Here is a 16,369-nt window from a genome sequence, read left to right as displayed (position 1 = left end):
GCTGTACGATGTCAGTGCACGTTAAAGAACACTGATAAACACTAGTTAAATTTGGTTACCCCTTTCTTCGCGTGTCAATGTGTATGTTTGCGGTTACTGTGTTGATTGAGACTCTGCATAACCTGTGGCACATACCCGCATAACATGAACTCTGGAATTCGGATACGTGCCACACGTGACTGAGAGAAAGGGTTTCATGACGTACGCGACAGGTACTTTGCGCTATTCATGTCATGACCAGTGAATCGTGTTGTTCATACCTTGATCCCCTGCTATGCCAATTTGGTATATTACAACTTATGGAGACGACCAGAAGAGCACCCAGACGTAGGCGGATAGATAGATAGATAGATAGATAGATAGATAGATAGATAGATAGATAGATAGATAGATAGATAGATAGATAGATAGATAGATAGATAGATAGATAGATAGATAGATAGATAGATAGATAGATAGATAGATAGATAGATAGATAGATAGATAGATAGATAGATAGATAGATAGATAGATAGATAGATAGATAGATAGATAGATAGATAGATAGATAGATAGATAGATAGATAGATAGATAGATACGCTCAAAGTCGCAGAAGTTCGCTAAGAAATGCTTCGCATTTAAAAATGCTGCGCACATCCACCAAGCATTGAATACTATGTCCATGAAATCTTAGACTTTACCACCAACACACAATGATAAGGTGTTCCCTAAGAAATGCTTCGAATTTAAAACTCAAAATATGTTACGCATCAGCACTTGTTAGTACATTTCGAAACTTGATGGGGCCGCGTTCTGTTACTACGAGGTCAGGTAAACTGCTCCATGGCTGCCGGCAAGAAAGAGCTATTGAAGGATTTGCCGTGAATTCGTTGAAGACCAAGCGGAAAAAGAAGCGTGCTTGGGCCGCCTCACGTGAACGCACGAAATAGAAAACATTGAGCACACGACCGTTGGCTTAGACTTGAGGTACGAGGATGAGTTACGTTTTCGGTGTTTATTTTGCATGTATTTACAGTATTTATTGAAACAAACAATATAAATATTACCGAGGAGGTTTTCGCGGTCATAAAATCAACCGTCGACTCCGCTCACCGGGTACTGTAGGTATAGCTGGGCGCCTTCGGAAGGCTTAACGCCGTATTCAAGAACAATACTTAAAAGGGGCACTAAAGGCAAATTTATGCCACAGTGTTAATGCTTGACAACGTCGATATTATGTCCATCAGCGCTTTAGTAATGCAGGAGACGGTTGGCGCCACCAGTAGGACATTCTAGTTCGAGTCCGATACATATAATCACTAGTACTCTAACTATGCATAATAAAAAAAGATCGCTGCAGTGAATCAGAAGGCGGCATAAAACTATGCTTTTGCATTTCTGTTCAATTCATAGAAAAAAAATTCACCCCACCTCCCCGAAGGGATTCGTGAGGAAATGCGAATGCATTTCTTTGTGCGCGAGTGTGCGGCGAAGTAATTATATAATGAATGACGAGACGGTGATTTTTAGGGTAACCATTTATTTAACACCTGTTTGTGTTATCGTTGCACTTGACGGCCACGATCACTGCCTTGTGGCCGGTGAAGTGCACGGTCAGAGGGTCTTTGAGAAGCATGCGGGCGTCACAGTTTCGTGTAAAGACTGTATCAATGCAAGTACCGTGAATGGTTGTGGGGCAGAGTTCGGATGCGGTAGAGGCACACTGCATAGAGTGCTTGGTGCGCATGTACTCGGCAAGCCACTGTCCACTCGTCTTTCGCACGTCAACGTTAAAGTCACCAACCAAGACAACGGGGTCAGAGCTTTTGGAGCGCTCACAGACACTTTCCATGGCCGCATCGAGCTGCGCGGCAACGGCGTCTCGGGCGAGATTGGGCGCGAGGTCAGTAGCGCACCCAGGAATTCTCTCAGGGGGGGGGGGGTTGAAATTCTGAGAAGCCTACAGGAATGTGGGATGGGGGGGGGGTGCAGGCACATTGCATAATACGCCATTTCGTTGCTTAGGCTGGAGGATTGCAACGACAAAGAAAATATGAGATACCAAATAGTAATAACAATACTACTACTACTGCTAATAATAATAATAATAATAATAATAATAATAATAATAATAACAATAGGAATAATAATAATATCAAATGTGATGATGATGATGATCTTTCAGCGTTTTACAGCAAGATCTTGAAAAACTTGAGAGGGCCAAGAAACTGTTCAGTGAAGCAGCGCACGGAGAAAATAAATGGCAAATTGAATAAACCAACGCGTAATATGATTCCAACAAAGATTTCTGGCAAATACCTATTTTTGCTAGTGTTTCAGCTCCAGGTAGTGATAAGGGTGCTGACGTGCCGGCCTGCTGGCGGTCGCGCAATGCTGTTAAAAAAATTATTACTATGTTAGCGCAAACAAATGGGACGCAAGAAAGGCACACGAGGACACCCGGCGCCGTGTGCCTTTCTTGTGTCCCATTTATTGTGTCTTGTGCCCGATTACCACAGTAATCAGGAAATGTCATACAAACAAGCCTCATTGGCAACTTTAGCAATTAAAGAACTCTGCAACTGAGAATGTTGTGCACAATGTGAGCAGAACATCCTATATTATACTTCCGCCAAACAGTCTCATGGATCATAACCAACTAGCCCAACAAAGTGCCTTGAGCACTTCCTTCAAGCCTCGCCAAACTACAAATCTTAAAGTGCATCGTAAGTATTTACTATAAGCTTTGTGGCATTGATTATAAACAGTATATACGTACAGCTCAATGCAGCTGCACTGTAGCCATGCTTACCGTTTTGCCATGTCATTCGGGTGCACAGGTTCGGCGACTGAAGTACCCTCAGTGATAAGTGACTGATCGATTGACGCATCTGAAGGCGATAAGTGCTGAGTCATCGCTTCCTTTTTGGCCGCAATCGGGCATTCCGGTGCTGTCGCTGCATCGCTTGAATCTGAACACGGAATCTTTTTCGGGAAGTAGGTGAGGATCGTGTTCGACTGGCGCTTCAGCGAAATGCCTGTGATGTGGTAGCTCATTCGACTCAGATTCGCGCAGCAGACACAGAAGCAAGTTCTAGCAAGCGAACTGAACGTGTGCATGGGGGCACATCAAACTTCGTAGCTTCCATCCGATGTACAACATACAAAAAAGAAGTGGTAAAAAGAGAGAGGGCGAGAGTTGTCTGAAAGAAAGAGAAAGAAAACGTGGCACCCCAATATAACTCTCGCACTTTTCAAAGCCCTTTTTTCTTGTCATGCGTCCTTGAAAACATTTACTCATTCTGCCACGTCGTCTTACTCCTCCCATCTTCGCAACGTATGGATTTTCGCATAGCATTCGTGCTTGCTTAGGGTCCCTGCTTGCGCGCGGTACTGCGGCATGGCTGTCGACGCACACACTAGTTGCTCCAAGGCTTGCTCATAAATGCAGGAATCAGTGTATGTGCTTAAACGAATATCGCCATCTGCTCGAGCTGTACCGCCTCCCGGGTTTGCTGTCGCTTTGACGAACGAGCCTCGTACGAGATCGCCTTTCTTCTCGCCGCTCCAATGCACATCGTCCGTCCGCTGTCAACAAAGTTAAAAAAATGCGCGGCCACCCCGCTGGCGACACCATTTGCCTGTAGAAAACGCAAGCCCCGAAGAAAACAAAAAAACACTCTTTTCGAAGCGCCGCCGACGCCCTCTTATCTTTGGAACTTTGAATGAACATTTGTCCCTACTTTTCGGAATCCATACAGGGATGAACAGGGCATCTTTTCTTGTTTGGTGGGTATCAAAGGGTGAGGCAGGCGGCGGCAGTGCTCTTCGGTCAAAGAACAGAGGAGTGCGAGGGATTGACCGGTGGGAATGAGTTGAAGAGTAAAAGGGGGTGGGGAGCTCCTTTGGCGTGTGGATGTGTCGAGGTGCACTGTTAGATGAGAGACAGGGAAAGGGGGATACTTGGAGTGTCGGACTGTGAGGCTGTACGCATACATCTTTTTTCCTTTTCTTTTTCTTGCGCTTTGCGCGGGGAAAAGCGAAGCGTGGTGGCTTGGATCTGCCAGCATTCATTTCCGGTAATTGGCTTCAGCTGCGAGGGATTGGGGACGTCTTTCCCGTCTCTCTCAGTTCCTCTGATGCAGCTCGTGTCGCAGCCAGTACAATCAGTTTTGTTGAAGATGGCTTGGGCATGCTCTTCCGGTGGCCGGTCTTTGGGAGAAGGCAGAGAACGCGCTATTGTGTTCCTAATGCTGCAAACATTTTCACGAACCGCCCGTCCCCATCGTCGGCTATGGGCCACACGCTCGGAGGAGTGGGGTGTCAACAAGACCGGTTTTTTTTTCTTTCTTTTTTCGGCAGCCTAGTACGCCGGCGGCTTTTCGAACATGTGGTTTCGCTTTGAAGTCGCGCGCGCGCCACCGTTAGGGGTTTCGAAATGGCTTCGGTCAGGTCTTTATCCCTCCCGTTTCGGACTGCACGTGTGCATGGCACAAAGGCGGCAAAACGCAAGAGCCGACGGGCCATTCGCGTTCTTACTGTCACGTGACTCAGCCGGCCGCGGAAACGGGCGATGGTTTCGCTGGTGCCACGGATAGCAGAGAGATGTATTTCTGTCGTGATGTTGATTGGGGGACACCTGTTACTGGATTTCTCAGCTTGCGTCATTGTGTTTTTGGAAGCGAAATGCTTCCTGAATAAAAGATTTTGGGTAGCCGTCCTTGGCGAGTTTCCTGAATATATCACGTTTTTCTTTCTAAAGTTGTGTGCTGCAGTGCGTTCCGGCTCTTCGCATTAATATCTTTACTACTGATGTATTGCTGATTTTTGGGGGGGTCTAAAGTGAACTGAAAATATCGACTTGTGCAGGTGTGTTTGCACAGTTTCATTTGCAAGTTACAAGAGCATCTAAAAATGACAGGGACTTGTCTGTTTCAAGGGTGAACTGAATACTCGTTGGATAAATTTAGATGAGAGAATAATTGTGACTTATGACCTCTTGACGCTCGAATGACAGTCGTTGAGACGTATATGTGAAAGATTTTTGACTGCGGCTGCAATGATTTAAGAGCTTGTTCCTCGATGTGTCTCATTGTTATATTTGCCATGGCGACAGGCATGGGCACAGGGTTCCAAATAGTGCAACGTTTATGAGAAAGTTTGCATATTTAGCAAAATTAATGCATTGTGGTAAGGCAAGGGAAAGGAAGATTCGCACCATATGTCTCTGGAAGGGCCCAAATGCTTCAAATGCCTTTCTCCTTTTTTTTCGTTTTGGAGGAGAGATAGTTACCTTGGTTCGGTCCTGCCAATTAGAATTACGTTAGAGCTCGTTTGCACGTAAAAAGTGACGCCAATTGGTAAGACCGTGAATATAAAGGGCATTTTAGCGGTGACACGTGGCTATATACTTTAGAGCTTGCCGTTGAATGAGTGCCTTCATTTTCATTTTGTGTTTTGTCACGGCCGCTAGATGAAAAAGCTTCATCCAGAGGGCGTGGTTTTGTAGAGCCCGTCTATATGATGAAAAAAGAATGTTTGTCGGCAAGGAGAGCGTACATTATTGACTATTTAAAGGAAAACAAAGGTGCTCCGTGACGGACACAATTCGTGTTCACTATAATATCAAGGATTTAAGAAAAAGTAACGAGAATGCCACCGGCATCGCAACAGGAAATGTTCATCACGCTTAAGCGAGTTTCCTTTCCATAGCGAGTAAGGCATTGAATGTACATGAAAGCGCTTGTTATTTCTATACAATGAGTTTTATGACGTAGAATTTGAAAGAAGTTGCAAATTCAAGGCAAAACCAGCATATATTTATTGCGCAATTTTGTCGTCGCGCGATTAGTGCCATTAAATCAAGCCATGTGACACCGACAATTTAATGGTATTTAGGCACTTGATATCTTAATCTCTAATTACATTAGAAACGTCCCAGTGAACCAGGTATAATTTGCATGTGTGCAGGTAAGTGCATTAGATTTGCCCGTGTGAACCGGATAATAACGTTACAAACGGTAAACAATACTGCGAACCAGGGGCGTAGCCAGAATTTTTTTTTTTGGGGGGGGGGGGGGTTCAACCATACTTTATGTACGTTCGTGCGTGCGTTTGTATGTGCGCATGTATATATACGCAAGCAAAACTGAAAATTTTCGGGGGGGTTTGAAACCCCCCAACCCCCCCCCCCCTGCTGCGAACTCTTGTTCTGGACAAACATGTATGTAGCACTGCGTACACAGCTGGATGAGCTGCTATACGTAATACTTTTTCATGTCACATGCGCTGTGTACCGACGTCTGTGGCCAAGTCACGCGGCGCATTATCATTGTACACAGCCCCTTTTAGACTTCCCCGGAGAATCAAACAAATAAAAAAAACAATAGCTTGTTTCGAAGATTCCGAAATATCTCCTTGCTCTATTGCAATAATCATAGGGGGCAAGAAAAGAAGAGGGGTCAAACTGACGACCTGCGCAAGCATCTTTTCTTTCGTCCAAAGCCGCTTCACTGGAAGTGAACACAGAGCACGCGGTTTGCGCTCTTTCAGTTTAAGAGTAGATGGGTGAATACAACGTATTTCTGGAGTAAATGAGAGAAAATCGACCTCAAACCACCTCTTGAATTAAAATGACAGCGTCTAAAAGGCCCGTGAACGTGTACGCTAGATTCTCGGCGACAATGACCGTGAAGCAGTTACGGGGGGGGGGGGTGTCAGGTCGGTCTCAGTGGGGATGTTACAACCTCCCCCCCCCCCCCCGTCCGTGCGCCACTGCGCGAGGTACACGGTCACCACAAAGACTCCGTCTCCGGTGTAGGCTAGCATGTACATGTCCTCGTATGGAGACGCGTCTCGCACGGGCGAGGTGGCAACGGCGTGCGATATCATGTTGCCGCACACATTGGACACGAGACTGCCGCCGCAGTACTCGCCGTTCTTGTCGCTTCTGGCAAAGTAGTACGGGTCGACGGCGTCGTCACCACCAACGCTAGGGCAGACTCGGCGATCGAGGACGAGAAGCGAGGATTGGGATTGCCGGCGCAGTTTGCGAGCGAGCGAACGGGAGAGTGGGGCGCCCGCCGAGAGGAGAAGTGCCGAAGCACGCGCCTACCCTCGCCCACACTCTCCCACACACGCGGGAGCTCCGCCGAGCTCCCGCGATGCGAGCGCCCTCACGCGCTCCTCCTCTCCACTCACTCTCCGCTGATCCGCCCGCACCACCTGCTCTAGGTACGCGTTGACCTGCTCCGGTTCCTAGGGGCGAGGAGGAGCGCGCGCGCTCGCAGCTGTTGCTATGGGAGAGGGATTCGCTCGCTGGATTTCAAGCAAGACGGACGTGCCGGCCGCGATGTCCTGGATTACTCCTCGTACCTCTCGCTGACCGGCGCCCCGTGACGGACTCCTCGCCCGCTATGCCGTGCGCCGCTCATCGTCGGGACCTTCTCCGTTTCGTCGATGTTGTGCACCGTGCCTCTAGCTGTGTTTCGCGGACCCGTCCCTGAACTCCCGTGACCGTTTCCCAATCTTTCCTGTCCTCTTTCTCTTCGTTGGATGGATGTGCTCCTCTCACTTTTCTCTCTATTTTCCTACTATTCTTTCATTCCCTCCTTACCCCCCACCCCTACAAGGCACTGCGCCGTGTCGCCTATAGGCAGACAGAAATTAGGTGCCTTTTTCCTTTCCTGAATAACCACTGAAGAAGAAGAAGAGGGGGGCGGGAGCGGAGAGATCGCGGACGCCGCACGGCGCCTGACATAGCTCGACTAAGAAATGTATTCGCACTTAAAATTCCTTGACGTTACCCTTGAAGACGCAACCGGTCGAAAGGTTTCGTTTTCGCCGTGCGCTACTCCGCTGGCATAGACGTGTCCCAAGAGTAGTTTCATTATCGCATATTGCTTCTCTCCCGGCTCGCGAAACCAGCTCTAACTGCAATTTACAGAAAATGCTGCGTCCATATAATGTCTTCGGATGGCCGAACTGTGTACGCCACTCGATCAAGGACAGCTGGAGCAACGACATTCCAATGGGCGCCACGGAGGAAGCTCGAAGTGCCTAAATGCCACCCTTCTGTGGCAGTGGGATGAAGAAGAAAATCTACTCGTGTGCACGCTGCATCTTCGTGCAGAGGATTACAAAACCAACCGTAACGTAAGCAAGTCGTGCAACCCTCCAGCCGCCCTCCAAGGTGCTGCTTCCCCGCAGCGCTGTTCCGTCGCTCTTGTCAGGATGATGCATGCCTGTGTAAGGGAAATGAAAAAAATGAAGAAATGGTTGAAAAAAGTAACACTGTATTTATACGAAGGGTTACATATCATTCGCTAACCGTCCGTTTATACGTACCTCGAAGCCAGCTGAGGCGCCTTCTGCACGAAAGGGATGAACCGGCGTGGATCAGACAAGTGAAGGCAGCGCGCACAGATTTCACAGCAGAGATGGGTCGATCGTGTGGCGCTTCGGTTGCGACGTAGAGTTGGCGGCACCTCGACATCTGCGTTTCGCTGGCCTCTGCACCGGTCCCTTCGTTTTTTCAAGTACAAAAGCTCAAGGCTTCTCTGGCGGCCTGCAGTTGCTCAGAGGAGGTGCAAAGAGGTGCAGCATGGTGTGCCCATGCGGCACTTCCAGCAAGCCAAGGCGATAGGATACCTAACTGTTGACTTTAAAAACGTGGAAGTGAGAAAATAATGTGGCAGTGTCATTAAAAGTCTTTGACAAAAATTTGAGCATACGCTTATGGGTGACTGAACTTTCGCCTTAAAGGGCCCCTCACCAGGTTTGACAATTTTGAGTTGACGAGCGCAATGCATACACTGGGCGTTCACGATCACGTCTGCCAAAATTTGCAAGGCTACGCGCCGCGGAAATGGGTCAAATTTCAAGCTGAACGCTGCTTGTCTTTCCTCTCGAGGGCGCGCGCACAGAGAATGAGGGGATGACGTACATGAGGGAATGGCTCTACGTAGATGGTAGTGCTGTGACGTCGGTCCTCTACGTAGACGACTGTGCTCTGACGTCGCCAACAGTAGCACGTGTCACTGCGATAATTATTTGACACGACATGTGTAGTTTGTGTAATTTATTGCTTGAATAGATTAATAAAACTTGAGAGAATAATTAGACACACAAAGGGAATGCGTGCGTTTTTTTCATTTTAAATGCGAATCATTTCTTAGCGAACTTCTGCGACTTTGAGCGTATCTATCTATCTATCTATCTATCTATCTATCTATCTATCTATCTATCTATCTATCTATCTATCTATCTATCTATCTATCTATCTATCTATCTATCTAGCTGCCTACGACTTTGTGCTCTCCTGGCCGTTTCGTTAATCGGATGTATACCAAAATTGGTATGGTATAACATGATCGTATTACGAACATAAATGACAAGTCATAACATGAAAATCATGACATGCATGTCATAAACAGCATGATTTACATTCCACGGCCTTGGGACTCTTGCGGTCGTTCCGTTAATTTAATAAATACCAAAATTGGTATGGTGTGACAAGAGTTCATGACGAACATAATGACAGGTCCTAACGTGTAAATCATGACACGCATGTCATGTGCAGCATGATTTACATGACATGATCTCGGGCCGCTCGCGGCCGTTTAAAGGAGTCCTGACACAAAAATTTTCGCCCCGCGTTTTTTGCTGCAGTGTGTTGCTGGGGGCCTGTTAGTCATAACACGACACATCGTTTGCTGCAGGGCGCGACAGATAATTAATTACAAGCTCCTCATTACCGACACTGCCTCAGTTTCGGTTTGACAGAGCTCCAAAAAGGACAAGCCGCCGGGTGCAACTATCACCACCTAGCGAGTAAAACATTCGGTGACGTGAGCACACAGAACAGTGACGCATTTCCGCGCGGTTTGTCGTCGTCGGGCTCATCGTCGTCTGATGGCGACGATTTTCTTGCGGCGGGGATGGAAGAAATTTTCGACGTGGCGAATCGCTTCAGGTTTGACCCGCTGGCGAGGAGCGATTCGTCGGGAAGCGCGTCAAAACACAAATGGCGGCTACGACGTCATAATAACTTGTACCGGCTGCAAAGGTTACGTAGGGGAAGTAGGGGGGTCACCTCGGGTCACCTCCGAGGGTGTCAATGCACTAGGTGCGGCCTATAATGCTGGATCGCGCTCGCGAACTTCAAAATTCATGTAAAATACCTTCCAAGCTTTATTCGCTGTCGACATTTTGCAGATGGTACACGCACGTACACGGGAATCGATCCAGCAGGCTATCTCGACCGCGGAATTTTGTGTCAGTACCCCTTTAAATGAATGGATATATACGAAAACTGGTATGACGAGACATTTCTGTATGACGAACATAACTGACACGTGGTAACATGAAAATTACGACATGCATGTCATGTACGAGATGATTTACATGCCACGCTCATGGCGCACTCGTGGCCGTTTCGCTAAATTGATATACACCAAAATTGATATTGCGCGATGCGACTGTATGATGAACATGAATAGCAGGTGGTAACATGAAAACCATACCATGCATGTCATGTATGTCATGATTTACATGCCACGCTCATGGTGAATTCGCGGCCGTTTCGCTTGCTTGATATACGCCAAAATTGGTATTGCGCGACCCGACTGTATGACGAACGTCAATGAGAGGTGGTAACATGAAAATCATGACATGCAAGTCATGTACGACATGATTTGCTCATGGTGCGCTCGCGGCCGTTTCGCTAGATTGATATACACCAAAACTGGTACTGCGCGACGCGACTGTATGACGAACATAAATGAGAGGTGGTAACATGAAAATTATGACATGCAAGTCATGTACGACATGGTGCGCTCATGGTGCGCTCGCGGCCGTTTCGCTAGATTGATATACGCCAAAATTGGTATTGTGCGATGTTACTGTATGAAGAACATGAATAACAGTTGGTAACATGAAAACCATGACATGCATGTCGTGTATGTCAGGATATACATGCCACGCTCATGGTGCATTCGCGGCCGTTTCGCTAGATTGATATATACCAAAATTGGCATTGCGCGACGCAACTGCATGACGAACGTAAACGAGAGGTGGCAATATGAAAATAATGACATGCAAGTCATGTACGACATGATTTGCATGCCACACTCATTGTCCGATCGCGGCCGTTTCGCTAGATTGATATACACCAAAATTAGTATTGCGCGACGCGACTGTATGACGAATATAAGTGATAGGCCGTAATATGAAAACCATGATATGCATGTCATGTATGGCATGATTTACATGCCATACTCATGGTGCACTCGCGGCCCTTTCGCTCATTTGATATACACCAAAATTGGTATTGCGCGATGCGACTGTATGACGAACATAAATGACAGGTCCTAAGATGCGAATCATGTTATGCATGTCATCTACGGTATGATTTACATGACACTGTCATGGTGCGCTTCCGTATGTTTTGTTAACTGGATATATACGAAAACTGGTATGGCATGACACGAGTGCGTGATGAACATAAACTATAGGTCATGCATTGTGCATACCAGAATGTTTGTCTCATTAGCATGGCATATACCAGATTGTGGATGCATGCGATATATGGCGAACTAGATGGCATGGCATGAGTGATTTCATTTGGCTCAAAGTCAAACAAGGCGATGTATGCAGCTCTTTGCTGGCTGCTTCGCATTACATCGATTCCCACAGTGCGTGGGATCTGCCGGATTTTTTCCCCCGCGAATTGCAGCGAGATGCGGGGCTAATGTGCCTCCGTTTCGCATGCGTTCGTGCCCCCGCGGTTAGCGCATCGAACAGACACCATGCAGCCCTGGAAACGAAAGTAATGTTCTGGCGCGTTCGAGCACTCGTTATGCTCACTTATTCTACCGCGTCCAATTAAACGTTAATGCGGCACTGGCTCATGATACCGCCACTCTCGTGCCCGTACAAATGTCGCAACTGCCCGTCTCGCAGAAACAGGCAGTACACCACAGAGAACGCCGACACAACGCCCAAGGCCGCTACATAAAAAAATACACAGCATATTCACGGGGTGAATGATGATGAGTGGGGCAAAGCTCCGGAGAGAATCATCGGTAAACAGTGAATACTCCGTGTAATTCGCCCAGTATATGATCAAGTGAACACGTGAGAAACACCGTGTATATATTAAACATCAAAACTTTTATTGTACTGTTGGTTTACGTGGTCCCTTCCCTACAGCTGTCCCCCTAGCGTACGTCGCCGCACTAAATCGAACGATTGCCTTCCACCAATGACACGCGCCATATGTGAATCTTCCGTGAATTCTGCCCAGTACATCATCAACGACGTGAGATAGGGCACGTTTATACTAAAGGGTCGATGAGAGTCATGGTGACTGCAGCTCACTTTAATTTTACATGTACGCTGTGATTTTTTATTGTTTAATCACGCACTGGAGAAATATCACACAGGAACTACCTTGGAGGTCAAAATTCAGTGCCTATAGACCAGAATTTCCAGCGCTCATAGGGGGCCGCCATGTTTGGCCGACCGAGGCACCGCGGTGCGAGCATTTTCTTGGGGGCTGCTGAAACGCGCTGGCGCACAGCACGGTGCACCACGTTTGTGGCTCTCAGTAGCGGGCGATGGCAGATTCGCAAGCGCTGCCGCCTCTCAGTCTTCTCTCGGGACGTGCACCTTCTTTCATGCGACTACATTTTCGAACAGTGGAATTGTTCCAGGGAGCTTGCCAAACATTGCGAGAACGTTCAGCAACATCGTCACGAAGGTTTGAATAATTGCAACACCGTGCAGTTGTTCATTCTTTCTTTTTTTTTAGAACTGTATCATATCAAGAAACGTTCTAAACTTACGCATTTACGTATGTTAACGGCCAGTTGAAACTTAGTAAGCTGTATTTCCTTTTCTCTTTTTTTTCTGAAACGCAGCAGCGACAGATATTTTCGTGCCGCGCTACCGTCCGACTTTGTGCTGCACGATGGCTGTTTTGTGCTCTCTTACAAAATGCACCGGAATGAATTTAATTAGGCGATTATTTCAGTTTTTAACGCAGAACACTGCAGCTGAGATTACGTGCGGTTTCTAAGCGAGATTACTGCGAAAGCATGGCCTGTCGTAGTGTCCGAAGACGCAGCGCGCATGCCGGCCCCCGACCTCAGCTGTGTTCTTAAAAGCAGAGTCTGCAAAAACACCCCGCCGCAGAGGTGCTTTGAATCACGATCAAAACTGATGAAGATTACGCTTGAGTCCGATATTGATTAAGTTCGATCCTGACCGAGCGGCGCACACGCATGCACATTCTATCTCGACATGCCTCGGTCTGGATATACTTAACCGCAATTGAAGGGTCGCCCCTGCAATGAGAAGACCTCTGTCACACGAGCACTTTCGATCACGTTTGAGCCGGATCAGGATTTATCGCCTAGGCCTTCCTTTGCTGTCACAGTAAAATTTCGTTGTTATGAAACCACAGGTAGACATGCCTCGCTGCTGTGAGGTTCAACATACATATGTTCTATGGACATGAAGTTTTAAAAAGTGAAACAGTTCGTTACATCGAGCTTTACCTGTGCCTTTTTGAACAAATTTACAGCCAGGTGGCCGCATTTTGGATCTCGGAAGCAAGCTTAAACACCCGCGTGTTGAAATTTCCGTGCATGTTAATAACTGAAGCTTGTTTCCGCTCGGCAGCTGCGGCGGCGCCTGTAAGTCTTCAGGCAAAATTGAGAAATATTTGTTAATTGGCTTCGCAGTTTGAGAAAATATGTGGTGAGCTGCATGGATAGTGCATTTCTCATTTCAAAATTTGTCGTTGCTGTTCTAGTAGTTCAGTTTTTTTTTCATCCAGCAGGTGGTCCTGTTTTAATCCATGCACTTGCAGTGCAGCCGTTTGAATAGTTAGAAAATATGGCCTCCTGAGCAAGAACACCAGCTTACTTATTACTTATCGAAATCTAGGGCCTTGAAAACGTCTAGAATACACACTGCACAAACACAAGCCGCTCATGTTCCCGTGAACGTCGCAGGTCTGTTGCATCAGCCGCTTCCTTTTTCGCTCGTTGTTGGGGCACCCAACGACGGCGCAGTGCCACCCAGACGGATTTTTATACATTGCACTGCCGTTCCGAGTATGCGGCAAGCAAGCAGCTGAGACCGCTACTTTCTAACAGCTCTGAAAGCACTGACACAAGCGAACACGCGACGCAAGCACGGCCGTTACCTCCCACTCTCAGCAGCCCCCGCGTCGTCTGCACCACCAGGCGGCGCCTGGTGTCGAGAGTAGCGGTGCGGCTGACACTCGCGCTACGAGGCTAAGAAAAATCTGGTCTATATATACAGGGTGGTCAGTGAATGGTTGTGCAGCGCGAGCAGTCGTTTTAGGGGCGAAGCTCCTTAAGGCGGCACCCGTTCGTCCCTCGTAGTCGTGGTAGTGCGTAACCAATCGTAACGCTAGTACCAGATCTTGACCTCCAAGGTGGTGCCGGTGGGAGATTTTATCCTGTGCGTTGTTGAACAATAAAAAATTCGCAGTGTGCGCGTTAACTAAAAGCCGAATTCTTCTGTCTCTCATACCCCATTAGCAGCCATTGGCATGTTCCAGTAGGAAACGTTAGTAGAAGTAGAAGTGTAAATGTTAGAACAAATAAAGTAACAGCGCGAATGAAACAAGGACGACAAAGGAACGAAGACCACGGGACAAGCGCTGACTGCCAACTGAATGTTTATTTCAAGAAAAACCAGCCTTTTATACATTCTCAGAATGAACATGCGCACAACAAACACTAACTAATCACACTCTCAATCTTTCTTTCAAGAAGTTTATTTCTCTCTCCGAGAGTAGAAGAGAGGGCGAACTGATACACTTATCACCTTCGTTATGGATCCAAAAGGCCTCTAAAATTTCCCTTTCCTTCTTAGATTTCCCATTTCCTATAAATTTCGTTTTTTCAAACATGGGAACACATGCGCACTTCTTACAATGGTCAACTAAATGACTGCCATATCCATATTTTACATTATTGCAGTGCTGACGCGCGCGATCGTTGAAACATTGTCCAGTCTGACCTATATAAACTTTTCCACAACTCATGGGAATCAGATAAACCACATCACTCGTGCATTCACTGAAGCGGGTTCTGTGTTTAGTGGAGCATGCGGGAGGCTTGTTTCTTGGTTTCATGCGTGCACATATCGAGGACAGCTTGCAAGGCGCACTGAAAAGCAAGTTAACATTGTGCCTATTTGATACTTTCTTAAGATTGTGTGACAACTTGTGCAAGTATGGAACTACGTGCACTGGTCTCTTGTCTTGCCCTTTTTCTTTTTTGCGTGGTTCTGTTTTCGCTCTCTGCAGGATTGTTTCGCACACGGACGTGATGACCGAATGGGGAAAGCCTGCGTCTCGTAACCGTTCTAGCTGATTTCTCAGGCTACGCTCGCATTCGTGCTCACATGACTTATTCAATGCCGCCTTAATACAGGTCGTGGCTATGCCCCTCTTAATCAATTTGGTCTGTGCGCTGTCAAAAGGCATCAATGTTTTCTTTGATCTAGGCTGATAGGCCCAGCATACATGGTTACACGATGAAAAACACAGGTTGATGTCAAGGAATTGAATTCGGTTACTGATCGGCAATTCGTGCGTGAACTTGAGTCCTCCCGATGACTTGATGAAAATGTCTAATATGTTATCGACTTGGTGACGTATCGACTTGGTGACAAAAGACCAGTGCACGTAGTTCCATACTTGCACAAGTTGTCACACAATCTTAAGAAAGTATCAAATAGGCACAATGTTAACTTGCTTTTCAGTGCGCCTTGCAAGCTGTCCTCGATATGTGCACGCATGAAACCAAGAAACAAGCCTCCCGCATGCTCCACTAAACACAGAACCCGCTTCAGTGAATGCACGAGTGATGTGGTTTATCTGATTCCCATGAGTTGTGGAAAAGTTTATATAGGTCAGACTGGACAATGTTTCAACGATCGCGCGCGTCAGCACTGCAATAATGTAAAATATGGATATGGCAGTCATTTAGTTGACCATTGTAAGAAGTGCGCATGTGTTCCCATGTTTGAAAAAACGAAATTTATAGGAAATGGGAAATCTAAGAAGGAAAGGGAAATTTTAGAGGCCTTTTGGATCCATAACGAAGGTGATAAGTGTATCAGTTCGCCCTCTCTTCTACTCTCGGAGAGAGAAATAAACTTCTTGAAAGAAAGATTGAGAGTGTGATTAGTTAGTGTTTGTTGTGCGCATGTTCATTCTGAGAATGTATAAAAGGCTGGTTTTTCTTGAAATAAACATTCAGTTGGCAGTCAGCGCTTGTCCCGTGGTCTTCGTTCCTTTGCCGTCCTTGTTTCATTCGCGCTGTTACTTTATTTGTTCTAATTATG

At 46.9% G+C, this 16,369-nt stretch overlaps 1 protein-coding gene across 1 annotated transcript in view; it reads left to right on the top strand.

Annotated features, from left to right (window-relative positions):
• Nucleotides 1–16,369, top strand: part of LOC119372293 (microtubule-associated serine/threonine-protein kinase 2) — a 109,454-nt gene that overhangs the window by 35,149 nt on the left and 57,936 nt on the right. The gene's annotated exons all lie outside the window — the stretch shown is intronic.

This window comes from Rhipicephalus sanguineus, chromosome 10 (assembly GCF_013339695.2).
Source record: "Rhipicephalus sanguineus isolate Rsan-2018 chromosome 10, BIME_Rsan_1.4, whole genome shotgun sequence".
In the NCBI taxonomy this organism is placed as follows: domain Eukaryota; kingdom Metazoa; phylum Arthropoda; class Arachnida; order Ixodida; family Ixodidae; genus Rhipicephalus; species Rhipicephalus sanguineus.
The sequence above is the reverse complement of the archived record's forward strand: the minus strand, read 5'-3'. Positions and strand labels throughout refer to the sequence as shown.